The following is a 16,205-nucleotide window of genomic DNA, read 5'->3' on the forward strand; positions in this document are numbered from 1 at the left end:
ACAGACTATTTTTTTTTTTTAACTATCATTATAATCGTGATCGTCCAATGAGCGGTTTAGAGATTTCACTGTGGCCCAAAACGGTGACAGTGTTATACAGAGACCACAGACTCTCTTGTAAAGAGCAGCCATTAACCCTGCACTAACACAGTCAATTAATAAACCCCCAGCTCTCACTTGTCACCTATAACAGTTTACGGTCGTCCTAAATGAGCCACAATGAGCCACAGCTAACAGAAGAATTGTTCCATGCAGTCTTCATTTGTGCCGATTATGCAGTAAAATTCAGTTTTATGGAATGTCAACAAGCTTTCAAGGTGTGTGTGTGTGTGTGTGTGTGTACGTGCTTGCAGGTAAGTTGTATACCTGCATGCCTAAATCCTCCCTCGCCCTCTCTTTCACACTCTGTGTGTGTGTGTGTTAGGTCTTTATCAAAGGCAGATAATGCTTGCTGCTGTCCCATCAGCTGTGGCCTGAAGCCGAGTGCTGAGATAATTGAAGTTATTAGCCAGCTGCCTGTTAGCCAGCACAGAGCTTGAGGTGAGTCTCGGCCTGTTTTAACCTTGCTTCTCACTCTCTCACATACACACATACACCCTCCAGTCGAAGTGATCCTTGATAGGTATTGAGGATGTGTGTGTGTGTGTGTGTGTGTGTGTGTGCAGTCTTTAAATCTCACTCCTAATGAGGCAATACATCATTTCTGAGGCACTGTTTAAGGTTAGTTGTAAGATGTAATTGTGGTTATAGGATTAGGCTATAGAACTGGTTATGGCTATTTTTGAGCGTAAGGGTTGGGTTAGACGCAGTGTCCTAACAAGGATACCTACATAAACTTCATTCCTGGGCAGATTGCAGTTGTGTGTGGTTGTTCACAGTCGGTTGGTTGACACTGACTACTTACTACGCAATGACCTTATATGCTCTAGGAGAGAGCGTTACCTTGTGTCGCAGGCTGCACTTTTGTCAAAATAACATTAAAAAATGCATGCATGAGCTGCACTGTCACACTATGTGACATTTCCAATGAATAAGCTATTTATTCTGAGGTGGCTTTTTTTTTTACAGATTTATGACTGTGGGCGAGATCTCAGGGGCTGAGAACCACAGACGGGGACCAAGAAGTCAGACAGTATTGAGTGAGGGAGTAAATGTCACTGGTCTTGACAATGACAACGAGAACGATTCGGGATCATGACAGCATTTATTTCTTAAGCCGCGACTAATTTGATCACCCACAGAGACCTCACTTCACAGATTTGACATGATGACTGTGACAAACTTGGGACTCAGGGCTACTGCACTGGACATATTTATAGTATTTCTTGTCAAATCACAGGGAGATTTTAAAGCTTAAAAATATTTAAAACAAATGTATAATTCCTGTGCTGCAGCATTGCCTATTTGCAACGGTAATTATTACCAACACACAATGAGGTGGTGGGACACACCTGGAGACTTCAGGTGTGTTTATTTTCATGTTGAAGTTATTTAACACACAAACGTGCTGATTCAAAGTTAAAGTGGTGCCAGGTCCTCGATCACCCGGTGTGCCAATCCTCAGAGCCACATGGTGAGATTTCTAAGCTCACTCCTGTTGTTTTCCTTTTTGTTAAGTTTTTTTTTTAAATAACACCACATGATGTGGGGGAATCAGTGAGGAACAGACTGAACCGCAACCTACAAACACAGGAAGCTTCACAAAGCTGTCACTGATGCTGCAAAACGTCCAATCACACCAGTTTATTTTAAGCATCTCACTTTTTAAGGCTGATAAAGGATGCTAATTTGCTTAATTAATGTATTAATTAGTGGAAATGTCTACACTGACATACAGTTGCAGTCATTTAACAAGTGAATGAAAAGCAAAATATTTCCAGGACAATGTTTTTATATATATATATATATATTTTGGGCTGGTTCACACAAATTCCAAAACATTTTCTCACATTTCTGTCTCGGTGAGATCGTTTTTCTTCATCATTTTTCCTCTCATTGTGACAGCAGAGAGAGAGAGAAAATGGAACTGTATTAATAAGTTTACAGTATTGACGGATTGTCTGTTTGTAGGACCACTGTTCTCATTACAGTGAGTTATCCATTAAGAGTATTCTACAGAGCTGCAAAACCACACAAAAAAAGATATTTCTGACAGTACATTTCTGTTGGATTATCTCGAGTATCTGGAACAAAGTGTCTATGTCAGATAATAACTGAAAAAGATCAATCCACCACAGACGGGTCACCTAAAAATTAGGTTGCAACTAAAGAGGGCATCTGAAGATGTGACCCCTGATACACACTACCATTCAAAAGTTTGGGTTCTCTTACAAAAAAATCCAATTTTTTTAAGGAAAAGCACTCGTTTCCAATGAATACAGCATTAAATGAATCAGAAATACACTCTATAGATTGTTCATGTGGTAAATGACTATTCTAGCTGCAAACGTCTGGTTTTTAATGGAATACGTACATAGGTGTATGAGGCCCATTTACAGCAACCATCTCTCCAGTGGATGCAATTATGTTAGCACAGCTGAAAATAGTGTTGCTGGGTCTTTGACAAAAGTGCATTATTTCTAATTTTGTCAATGTCTCGACTATATTTCCTATTCATTTTGCAACTCTTTTGATGAATAAAAGTGTGAGTTTTACTGGAAAGCACAAAAAAAATTGTATAGGTGACTCCAAACTTTTGAATGATAGTGTACTTTGGCAAATAAAGTGACGATTAATGTTGCTTCCTAAAGCTTCCTCGTTTACAGAGAGGAAGGACTCTTTTTTTGTCCTAGATTTACTGTCATAAAGAGCTAATCATGTATTTTGTATTCACCGAAATCAGATTTCAAATCGAAAGTAAACACACATAAACTTGATTTCTGCAACCTTCTATGTGAACAACACAAGACACACAAACCCTCTCCATCCACAGCTTGTCTCACAGAAACCTACATGTGGCCTCCCCTCCTCAGAGCCCCTCTGTTTATGTTTCTGTTTACCGATGTCACTGAGAGGAGGTGAGACTGTCTGAGGAAAACACAGCTTTGGCACTAAGCTCTGCTCGTCTGTTTAAAACCACTGAGCTGTTTCCTTGTGAAAATCTTTACATGTTAAGCTGATAAGTGCGCGCAAAACAATAAACAACATCATCTCGGTGTTAGCCGGGGATCCCTCCTTTCATCTGACTGGAGATTAGGTTCATATGCTCGACTTGCTCAGTTACCAAGATTAAAAGCGCGCCAAAGTTTTGTCATCCCTCAACGAACAACGGCGACAGGCATTGCCTGGGAAAAAGATTAAGTCGTGATTAGACTGATCGGGTACAATAACAGTGCCATCATGTCAGCTCAACACCACGCGCTGGTTGGCACACTAACAGGCAGATAGACACAGGTTCGAGAAGAAAAAGAAATAGCTGTAACAAAGGCTGTGATGTACTGCCAAGGAAATGGTTTTCTCTTGGGTATCAGAACCTTTGTTGTAAGTCTTCACTGGGAGAAGAAGAAAAAAAAAATCCCACAAACTGCAGTGAAAAGTTGTTGAAATCCTTGGAGCCAAGAGGGGAGTGAGACCTTCAAATGTGTTAATGTGTCTTTTACAAAGTGTGGAGAGAGAAAAACTCATTGAGGGTTTCCAAAAAGGAAGGAAAAATTCAAATGAGACGAACATTTACACAACAACCGCTTTGTTGGATCTCGGCTTTTTCATCCCTGTAACTGCCGAGGCTTTTCGCTCACAATCTGTTCTTCATTTCATGGCGGAGCTAACAGGTATCAAAGACACTTTGTCAAGAGGAATACCAAAAATGCAGACTCTCCCCTGTGTACGGATCATTATGCTGTTGTGTTCTCCCCGAAGCTTTAGGCAGAACATCGTGGACCTGCGGCTCCTCCATATGCTTTAAATGGATTTCATAGTTCCCCATTGAGATAAGAGGAAAACCCAGATAGGAGCCATGAGGATGTGTGTGTGCGTGTGTGCGTGTGTGTGTGTGTGTGTGTGTGTGTCGGGGGGGTTTGAATTCGGAAAATCACAGCTTCGATTGCAGAGAATCCGGACAGCAAACATATGGACACCCTGAGTGCTGGAGATGAGGCTTGAATACAAGTCTGTGAATGTTTTCCACCTTGGATTAAATAAGGTTTTTCGGCACCAAAAGATAAAAAAAAAAGTGTTTGATCAAACCAAATCTTCCCAATCTTCTTATGAATGCATTTACTGAGTGGAGAACTTTTTGATTATGCACTTCACTACTGAGCATATTCATAACTCTTCACTTAAACACTCCAACAGGTGTTAAGCGGCAGTTCATTTTTTTTCTCCAACAGGACGGAGAAATCGTTTAAGACATGAAAACCTTGATTCAGTGTTAATTTGGCCGGATTCGCCTCGACATTGATTGGCTCCTCTCTCCATCCCCGTCACCCACAGTGACCCTCACTCAGCTCTAATTTCATGTCTCGCTCTCTCTCTCCCCGGCCAGGAAATTAAAGCTGGTGCTCATGCTGCGGTCACATGTAATGGAGGACATTAGAACAGCTGCAATTACCATGAACTGTCAATGCATGAGAATTGAATTAGATTACTCACTTCACAAGTGGCATCCGCAGTGAAGGAGGGAGTGGGAGAGAGCGAGAGAGACAGAGAGAGAGAGAGCGAGATGACCACTTTCCTTTGAGCATGTTTGGCCCCCTGCTTCATTAATGTGAGCCAGCAAACTGGAACAAGGAGAAAATTGAGGCAGTGAAAAGGACTCAGTCAAACTACACCAAATCCATTTTCTCTGGTATCATATATTGTGCATATATAGAAAAAAAGTCCAACAAGCTCATTAAAATGGAGTAAAGGGAGGCCTCCACACACACACACACACACAGCTGTGGCCATGATTTTTTTATTAGCAAACAACAAGACCACACCTTAATTAAAGCCAGCATGTGTGCATGAATATGTGTGTAAACACTTTTTGTTTTTAATCTGCTGCATTCCAGCAACTAATTAAGCAGCAGCAGTTCAGCCACTCACACAGACAGGAGGTCGGCTGAGGTTTGCAGGCCGGGCCCTTTAGGATGACCCCGGCAGATCAGTGGGTGAGTGAGCAGCACTGTGAGGCGGGAGAGCATAGAGCTGCTGTATAGGTAGCTGAGGCTAAAGGGTCAAAATGTCTTTCAAGGGTGGATGGAGGAGAGACATGGGAGCGGGGGAAGGTCAAGGGCTCCCACATGAGCGGCTGCGCATTATGCAAACTGCTGCATATTTTATGCTTATTTTTGTTGGACTGCAGACAGAGTAGTGTTTTGATGGCGTTCCACTAGCTTCATCCAAGTCGACATAAAAAACACTGTTATTATGCGAGCGCACAAACGCAGACGAAAAAAGGGTCTACAGTGAGACAGTCGCCACACACGTGCAGCACAGTGCTTGCTTCCATTTATATCTAGATTTCTGGAATTATGTCATGCTGTTGTATTACACATTACACCTCATTCACTGTGTGTGTTTTAATGTAACTTTTGTGAGTCATGGCGATCTAACCAACTGCCAACACAGATATAAGCATCTCTATGTGTTTAATTGTGGGATTACCTTTGTTGTATGGCATTTCCAAAGAGACTAATACACATATCTTATCTATCGATTGGGGATGCACAGATCCAATACTCCGGATCGGATATTGCAGGAAAGTATAAACACTTATCAAGATAACAGAGAAAGTCGCTGAATTTATTGTACAGGATGACCCAACCTCTTTCTGCTGTTGAAAGAGGATTGATTGAACATTTGGAGTTGTCGTACCTTTTGCCAAGCCGGCATTTTATCTCTGACAGTCATACGAAAAATAAAAACAAGTGAAATGTTTGAATGACATAGATAATATTAGTTTTACAACCGAGATATGGAGCTCAGACGTGTGTCAGATGTCATTAATAAGCCTTACAGCGCGGTGGATAGACAAAAAGTGGTGCTTTTGCAGCTCACATGCAGGACGTACCTTCGCAATCACCACACCAAAAGAGGAGATGTTAAAAATATTGAAATTGTCCTGTCATTAGTTTTAACCAAGCAGCCATAAAAATGTATTACATATTAACTGCTTGATTGTTTGGGAGTGGTAAAAGAATGGTATCGGATATTTATCGGACCAGAGGATATTCAAAGTTGCTGTATCGGTTAGGAAAAAGTGGTATGTGCACTAATGTTACTGATTTGTTTGAATCTGGGTAACTTAAGACAGCAGCCCTGTTTCTGTGTATGAAGAGTATCACTTTTAACCAGCCGAGACAAGCGTAATACAATAAACGGCGTCCGGAAATCAGTATCATCACATTCAACTATGGAAAGAGATTGAAAAACTTATTTTTCTTTTTTTAAAAGTCAAAGGGACATTTTTTCCCTTCATTTCTTGTTAGAAATTAAATTCAGGCACCTGTTCAACTCATATTCTAACGCAAATGATAGATGGGAATTAACAGAGGAGCCATGATGGATCTGCCGCACTTCTGCAGCTGATGGTGCAGCAGATACGACTGTAAATCTAAGACGGCACTACATGAATCACTGTAGAGAGGATAATATTTCGGAACCTCATCAAAACCAAAGAATGTTGGTGATTTGTGAGGGATCAGTGAGAAACCTCTGCGGGACACAGAGACGGATTGACATAATGGCTGACTACTGGTTTCTGGGAAGAGAACCAAAAGAAAAGGACCGCCAGTGAAACCTGTTTGATTTAATAAGTGATATCACTGCTGGAAACAGACTTACAGCTGTACATGAAGAGCTCCTTGAGCAGTAAGAGATATGCCCACATGATTAATAAAAAGAAAAGTTATGTAAAAACTGAAAATTACCCGAGGAAAGATGTGGATGTACATCAGGGTCATCACTGCAAAAAGTCCTTCACTAAATCGAAGTCAACTAAATCCAGACTAATCCTTTTCGCACATTTCAAAATCTGTTGAGGACACAGATTATACACTTGTGATCACATAAACCAAGACACCTATGTACAGGTCCATAGATATGTCCAGAAACTAGAAAGGTAAAACATTTTCCATTGAAACCGCTGTTAATTTAAATGTCAAAAGTGATTTAACTTAAAATGAATCTCTTATCAGTTCTGCCTCAGCTGTTGGTAGAGATGGTAATGGCTACCACTTAGAGCATGGCTTTAACCTACTAACCTGGTTTAGTCATAAATAAATGGACCAAATTTGTCTATTTGGGTTGGGTTTGGTGGACAAGTAGAGCTGGGTGTCATCTGCATAGCAGTGGAAGCAGATGTGGTGTTTATTAAGGAAGATATGGCCAAGGGGGAGAGGGTTATTGATAAAGAGCAGGGGCCCCAGCACAGAGCCATGGGGCACACCTGTGGTGACGGGGGGCTGGATTGGATGTGGATGATTTTAACTGAATGAACTGAGTGCAACCAGAGAGGTATGATCTGTGTAATAATTGTTTATTATTGGAATCATAACTTTCATAAGTCTATTGAGCTTAGCTTTTAATAAGCATCATGATGTAATTTTCACCAAATGGACAATGAAAGAAAAGTAAACATTAGCTATATGAATTAATATTAATACATATTCTACCCATTTTATACTTTATACATAATAAGTATAAAATAGGTTAAAATATGTTCAAAAGAAGTTGTAGCTGCACATGTAGTAATTTGACTGCCACTTATTTGATTGAACTGGAATGACATCCCTTTTTTTTTTCTTAAGTGTGTTCACTGTTTACTCAAACACCTGTCAAAGCTAATGCGGTTCTGTGAGTAAGTCATGCTGTCTATGGCAAAAAGAAATGATTAAATGTAATAGTCCACGGTAAAGGTTAGGCTGCAGTGATTTAACCTTAGTGGTGGAAAAATCAGAGCATATTCCAATTCTCTTGTCTAATTTTAACCAGTTTCATTGTGGGCGTAGCTAAGCAACCTGCCATATATTGCTTCTGACCTTCAACTGTTGAGATTTCTTAAATGAAAATAATCTGTAAATGTGTGTGTATCATATGCATTTTTCTCACTTTCACTGCTTTGTCTCCAGCTCTCTCTCTCCCTCGGTGTGCTGACAGACACTGTATTGCGTCTGCTCCATTTTTCAGTGTAGTGTTGTTAATAACAACCTTGCATCTGACAGCGTGGCGTGCACGCACACCGACAACGACACTAATGGGCACAAGCTGCATCCCCACACACACACACACACACACACACACACACACACAGGGTCACCAATGCTGCCACCTTCACTTTTACGCACCATAAACATTTGATTATTTCATTTATTGTCAGAGCTGGAGAATACACACGTGCAGTCGAGCAGAACACAAAAGCACACACGAGCGCGCCGGCATCCACGGAGTGAAAAGACACTCTTATACAAGATATGTGCACAAAATGTGCTAATACTGTGACACACACACACACAATCTTATTCATACAATTACTGCATCTCTCTCTATCACATACAAACACACACACAGAGAGGAAGAGAGAAGCACTGAGAAAATGTACTTCTTAGTCATCTGTCATCCCACAGTGCTCTCAAAAACTCTACTACATGTTGCAGTAATGCTATTTTTTTGGCCATCTGTATACATAACCTGAGCCTTGGGGAAACTGAAACCGGCAACAATTACTCTTTTGACGGTAATATGCAACATCTCTGCTTTAAAATATCTAAAAACAACAAGTTTTATAAGAAGAAGTGTAATTTAAACTTTAAATCCAATGATTTGGGACGACTAGTTAGCCAGTATGTTGTCATTTCATTGTTTTTGTACTACTCGTTGCCATTTGCTGCTTATTCTGCTGCACTTTCCGTTAAAAAAGACACCACGACAACAATGCACATACCCATGCTGTGTCCTGATGACACAGCATGGGTATGTGAATGATTCCTTCACTATTTTCAAAAGAAATTATACATTAATTAGCATTATTTTAAAGTTGTGTATAAAACACTAATTAAAATACAAATAGAGCTGAGTGAAAAACATTCATGACCTCATCCTTCAACAATCCCTCGACTCAACACAGCACATGAAGCAGAGGGTTGTGGGTGACATTTGTCTGTGTTCGTTAATGGCATGATTAATTATTAGCATTTAGATACAGTATGGAAGACTCCCCCAGGGCTGCTTTAGGTGCAGCTCTGGCAGATTGAGGGGCAGCTCTCTAATGTGTCCTAATTGGGCAACATGTGTCTGCATCTCTTACACCCAACAGCAATTCAGTGGAGTGACAACACAAACCTCGAGACAGACCGACGGCAGAAACCTAGAGTAGGACAGCATCAGCATTTTGATTTAGGTTGACTTGTTGCGAAAACGGTTCCGTCACGTAGATCACTGTAGAACCAAGTCTCTTTAACCACTTTGCAATAATGGGGGTGATTACAAGTGGGTGGAATTAATTTAGGGTCACAGCAGTGGAGTGATTTGGCGCCGAAACAATCGCAGCAGTGTTGAAGCTTGCAGGGACAACTGCCCAGGGCCAGGGAGGGACAGATTGAAAATGTCTGAGAAGCCACCAAACAAGCCTCCCAGCACAGACTGTGAGCACATCAGCCAGCTGCCTCTTGTACATTCACTTTGCTCAGGGAGGCACAAAAATCAGAACTGGAAGATGAGGCAGTTCACCAAGAAGCAAGATTAGCTGCTTCCAAGCTTGTCAGGGAGGAAGGCGAGAGCTGGGGGTGTGCATGGTGGTGGATGATCTATGGTAATCTGTAACCCTTCAGTCAGGTTGGACGTGGCGGCAACTCTGCTGGTCCCCAGACCATAAGGAATCCAATCAGTCTCACCATTTTAAAAAACGGGGTCCAGTGAGTAAAATTTAGGGGCGATCTCACTCACCAATTCACTCACCTTCTTCCGCTTTATCCTCCACATGAGGGCAGCAGGGGGCGCTGGTGCCAATCCCAGCTGACATAGGGCAAAATGCAGGGTGGACACACTGGACAGGTCACCGGGTCAACCAATCATCCACTCTCACACTCACACCTCTGGTCAATTCTCGGTGTTTTCACTCATTTATTACAACCTACAAATTAAGAAAACACACATTACTATAAAATAAGCCCTATATATCACACAGGGAGTGGGGGGCTCTCCATGGTGTTTGCCATGTTTGTAAAGTAGCCCGAAAAGCACAAATCAAACACAATGAGGGCTAGATGTTCATACAGTGTATTGTTCATATTTCAACTCCACTTCTACCTACATATTTACACTTTTACATTGCATTGTCTGTTTGATTTAATCTAAATTGAGCTTTCTTTATTCTTATTTTCTAGTTACTGTGTTTTTAATGCATCAAAACACCAAAGATATCTCATGTGGGTTAAAACTTACTTGGTAATTAAAACAGCAAATACCTAGATGCCTCTGAATCCTACACACTGGTCAATTAAAAGAAAAAAGGGGGAATTAATGTGTTTGGACGGTACTTATCTGAAATTGATTGTGGTGACACTTTATATTACAGTGCAGTGGTAAATGTATTGTGATAATTTTTTCTCATTATGGAGATAATATTATGGTAATGCCATCTCATTTCTAATGCAATTCCCACCTTGGTAATAACAATGACTATAGTGTGGTATTAAGGGGAAAATTAAACGATTGTTATTTCCATTGTGATATCCAGGTAATGGCTTGTTAATGAACATTAGTGCAGGCTACATCAGTGCGATACTTTTACATGGAAAAATAAAAATTGATAATTCAATAAAAAAAATATGGAATCCAGCCTTCCTTTGGTCAAACGCGTTGTTCTAATGTTACAACAGATGTTACTGTAATATTAGTTTCCTATATAACTTATAGCTGTTCTATTATTACATCCCCATATATATATATATATACATATAAAAACTTAAGACGAAGAAAGCACATACTACTGCATCTTTGACACGAAACAATAAAAATCTGACCTCTGCAGAATGAGCTGCAGACCGAGCTCAAAATGGTTCAACTGGACGGACTTTATTTAGGACCGATATTACTCCATCCCGTCTCACACAATCATCTCTCCTCCTTTGCCCTTTCTCTCCATCCCTTGCCTTGCCCGAGCTTCCCCTCTCAACCCTTGCTCCGTCTCCACACTCTTCCTCGATATGAGGGGTCAGCTGTCCTTTCCCATTGCTGTCAACTCTGCGGCTCTTTACAGCAAATCTGACAACCCCCTGCACTCTCTCCTCCATGCTCCCTCCGTCTTCCTCTCTCTCTTTCTCTCCGTCTCCGTCTCTCTCTCTTACTCGGCTGTCAGGTGCACCAAAAGGTGATTGGAGGTGAGCCGGAGGTTGAGTGGGAAAGGAGGGGAATGAGGTAAGGAGGTGAAGAGAATAGAGTTGAAGAACAGTAAATGAGAGGGTGATACCGGTTTGGCCTCAACAGGCGACAAGCAAGGGCGAAATAAAAACCCACAGTATTCCAGAGGTTTGTGAAATACAGTGATAGCAGGCAGAGAGAGAGGGGAATGAGATAAATATGGCGAAAGACTGAAAGACAGCAAAGGAATCATTGTGTCTCCAATCTCCTCTCCTGGGTTATTTTTAGAGATCTTGTACAATGGTTGGGTGACTCTCTCTGCGTCTCTGAGGATTTAAGGTCAGCACTTCATGTCGGAAGGGAAATGTCCTTGTCCCAACCTGTCGCCGGAGCACAGCGCGGACTGGAAAAAGGGGGTATGATTGGCAGGTGCAGAGGCCAGTCATTTAGGATTACACTGAAGTGCACTGCTGACATGAACTGAGGAGGGTGAAGATGTCCAGGGAAGAGGCCACCAGTCGTCTTCAGGATCCTCCTGGCGGAGGAGCTTCACATGAGTACGACTAAGTAGTCGCACACAGATTCAGTAGCAATAAGGCATTTGCCGATTTCACACCCACACTGCCAACTGTTTCCCCAGCCAGACAGAAAGATTTTTTTTTTTGATGTATTATCCAAGGCAGTACTTGCTGTGTGACTGAGCATATGTACATACTATTAATAACTCCATATCATATACGTTCTCACTAGCACAATATGGCTTACAAAGCCAACTTTTTAAACAAACTGTCAAAATGAGAAATTTTGTTTTAATGAGATTCTTATTTTCGCCACCGTTTTCTTATCTGGGATTTGTGTTTTGGTCTTTATGTTTTTGCCTTAACTCTCCCCCTCCAGCCTTTGTTTTATTTTTGTCTCTTTTGTTTAGTTTTATTTCAGTTACAGTGCATATAAAGGGAAGGAAATATACTATCTTTTCTGACTGTGTCCCCACACAGGAGACCACCTTGCCAAATCCGAATGAAAAAATGCAGCAAACTTTCTTTAAACGCTGGCGGTGTGTCTGCTGTAGGAGTTAAAGCTGAAATAATTACTCGATTAATCAGTTTGAAGTTAAATGTGAATATATTCTTTGTTTCTTTGCTCCATAAAACAAAGACATAATTCAAACTGAACAACTTTGGTTTGTGGACAAAACAAGACATCCGTGAATATCATCATTTTTGACTTTCGACAAACACAGATGACATCAGTCTGACAACGATTACTCGATTAATCGAGAAAATAATCCACAGATGAATCGATTATGACAATAATCGTTAGTTGCAGCTCTGGTAGGAGCTGAACACACTCACGTTTTAGTGTTTAGTTGGTCAGTGTTTGCACAGAATAAAAATAATAAAAAAGCTCCAATACCAAACCACCAACATGGAGAGAAGTGACATTTTCATCATTTTGGTCACGGGTTTTAGCGACATGTCACCAAAGCGTCACAGAGCTGGTTTAGCTACAGCTCTGTCCTCTATCGCTCTCTCAATCCGCAGTATCTGCAGCCTCACAGCAGGAGTCTGCTATTCTTTCTGCTCATCATTTCCTCATCTGTTCGAATTTTAAATAAAGTGGCAGAGCTTTTCTGATAAAAGTCTGCTGAGGGGTTTTATATCGATACAGCATTAGGGGACAAGTCATGCCAATGTGGATAAGCCATCTTTACGTTTATAGTTTGTATAAATGTGATGACAGGTTAAAGCAAAACTATCTAATGTTCATTTCCAAGCAGCCACTGAGTGCGTCATTAAGCCATATCTTTAGGCATGGAAAAAGATTTCAATTCTATTTTGCAATCTGTTGGTAATAATCTACACCAACATATATTTGATTGACATTTGTGAAAGTAATGTCTCGTCCGTTTCCTTCAACTCAACAAATAATGCAAGATTAAAAGGTATTTCATCACTGTGGATATTTCTTATTTATAGTCTTTTTTTTTAAAAAATAACTACACACACATATGAACGGTTGAGTTTGCCACGAACAATATAGAGTTTTCTCAATATTCTAAAGAATAAATTTAAGAAAAACCTCACGACAAAGACACTGATGAACGAAGCTCATTGTCTCTCATACGTCTCCCTGTGAAGATCAAATGCTTCTCTCTCTCTGAAAGACACATCCCCAAAAATCCAGCTGAAGTTTTGGAGATACACACATCTCCTTATCTCTTCTATAATTCTCTCTCTCTCTCTGTTTCTGAAGTTGTGGTGTCAGTCTGCCTGGCTCGCCGGAACCCCCCCCCCCCATGTCTGCCTCTTCCTCAGCCTAGCTTCCACCCACCCCATCGCCTCCTCCTCTCATCACAGCATGGTGCCAACCCCGTTTCACCAGCTAATACCACTTCACCCTTTTACCCTCCTCCTCCTCCCACTTGCATTCAATCGTGCTATCTTCCCGCAGCAGGCCTGTCAAACACCCCGACACTGACTGAGGCAAATCAGCTTGAAGGGGGTGGGGGGGGGGGGTTGAGGGTGAACGCAATGAGAAAGAAAGAGACAGCGAAGGGTGGTTAAAAAGAAAAAAAAAGGGGGGTGGGAGGGGAGAGAGTGAATATGATGGTGAAGGGAGAGGGCAGAAGGGGAAGGGTTAAGACTGCGACAATAGGAAGAGGGAGTGGAGGTGGACATGGTGGAGGCTTCAAGGGAAGAAGGGATGAGACCAAAGGCTTGATGAATGAACAGATAGATAGAGAGTTTGAGGGGAGGGGGGGGACAAATACAGTGGGAGCTAGATCCAAGAAGGGGACGCTGAGGGGAGTAAGATGTGACAAATGATCAGAATTCATACATCATCCACACAAGACGGATCAGTTCCTCCCCTGCACCTTCAGCCACTGGTCTGTCATCCATCCTAGCTGCTTTGGGTAAATCCCAGTCTCTCTCTAACAGTTTCCTACAGTAGTGACCTGCTTTGGCTGACACACACACACACAAACACGTGCGATATTTTTGACTGACAGTCATTAAAAGGAGCTGTGAAACTGGCTCAGAAAAACGACAGTGTATAAATTGTGTTGACATGTAGCTCAAATCTTGCAGTGAAACAGAGCAACTAGGGAAAAGAAAAAACATCTATACTCCAACGGCCGTGTCAAAGTTTGTCTCTGAAGTTCACCTGCATGTTTATAGATCCACGTAAAAATAGATAGCCCAAATATAGTATTTAAAATGATTTTGGACTTTTATGAGAAAAATGCACAGTGATCACTTTGGCTTAAACACCCATTATGCAATTTCTGCCACTAGGGGTCTTTTTATTAAAAAAATAAAAAATAGTTGATGATGGAGAAGCAGCATGGGATCATGTTGTCTCATTTGGTTTCCCTGCACAGTGTGCTTCAGGGAGGGGAAACGCAGCTATCGGTAATGAGTATCCATGATCCATGTGTTGTGTGAAAAATACAATAAAATTTAAAAAAAAGACAGCACCCTAAATAGTAATGTTAACCAGAAAACAAAAAAAATAGAATTTGCACCAGAAGTTATTGCATTGATGGTAAAACCATCAATAAAAGGCAAACCAAATGAAACGGTCCCTTACTGTGAATAGAAAATACATATTTCTATGGATTTAAAGAGTGTTTTAAATATGGTTAATGTAATCACTCAACATATATTCCACATAACAGTTCCATTGTATTTACATGTTCATTAATTCATTTTTTTACAGCTTTATCCTCCACATGAGGGTCACGGGGGGGAGCTGCAGACAATCCCAGCAGACATGCAGAAATGTTATATTTTATATTTTTAACAACAGAGTACAAAACTATTCTCTCGGGCAGGTCAAAAAACATAATGATGGGAGCTGCACACACACAAAAAAAAGAAAAATACAAAGCACATGCTGCCTTCCACTATGTGCTTTGTGGCTCTCGCTGCCATCAGTTCCTGGGTGCTGATACAGGAGCTGCATGAATAACAACATCCCAAGAAGGGACTTCATGCTTCAGCTGGCCCTGAAGCTGAGTGGGTCGCATCAAAAAAGAAAAAAAAAAAAAAAAAAGCCACGGCGTATGGGCATGCAGGAGAATGACCTGCATGGCAAAGGCACAATTCAAACAGAATAAAACATTCTGTGATAATAAAGTGTAATGCTGGACCAGGGGAGGATTTTGCAGAGATGACAACTGATAAAAGGGCACACAGGGTCATTTCATTCTTTGTAAAAGGGAAAAAAATTAATGTTTAAGATGGCAAAGATGTTCTACTGCATCTCTGCTGCAATTAAGCCAAATAACAATTCAACCGTGTATAGATCACTTTCATCTGATCATTTTTATATCTTACTTCTTAGACCTACGTTTCAGCTAATGCATTATGATGAATATCCTCATTCCATTTCTTTAAAGTATATTGTCATAAAATTCACACATTTTCATTTAGTTTGTGCTTATATTTTACATTTCTCTTTATTAGAACCCTCTGGGTCTGTATTTATACAAGTTCTTGTTTGGTGTAACCGATGAAGCCCACTTTCTGATTATCTAGTTGCAAAATAATCTTAATTGTTGTCAGGGAAATAACTTAATTGTATATCTTTGATTGGAATTCGGTCCAATACACATGATATAAGTGATATAAGTGAGAAAAAGGAAGAAGTTAGAGTTCAATTAAGCCAGAAACAGCAGTCTCTCCACTGTTTTGTGATAACGACGGCAGCCTGCATTATAAAAGCCAATCATATTTCCTGTGAATAACAATGACTGATAAATTGGTTGTTTTATGCAATAAATCTTCAGTATTCAAAAACCTTCATGCTCTCGAATCTTTAATTTCCTACAATAATTGAAAGAGCACAATAAATGCTATTGTCTCAGTCCTCCTCTTCTTTTCCTGTGCACTGCAGAATCACACGTATGTTCGCAACAA

The sequence above is a fragment of the Microchirus variegatus genome (assembly GCF_963457635.1).
Source record: "Microchirus variegatus genome assembly, chromosome: 17".
Lineage (NCBI taxonomy): Eukaryota > Metazoa > Chordata > Actinopteri > Pleuronectiformes > Soleidae > Microchirus > Microchirus variegatus.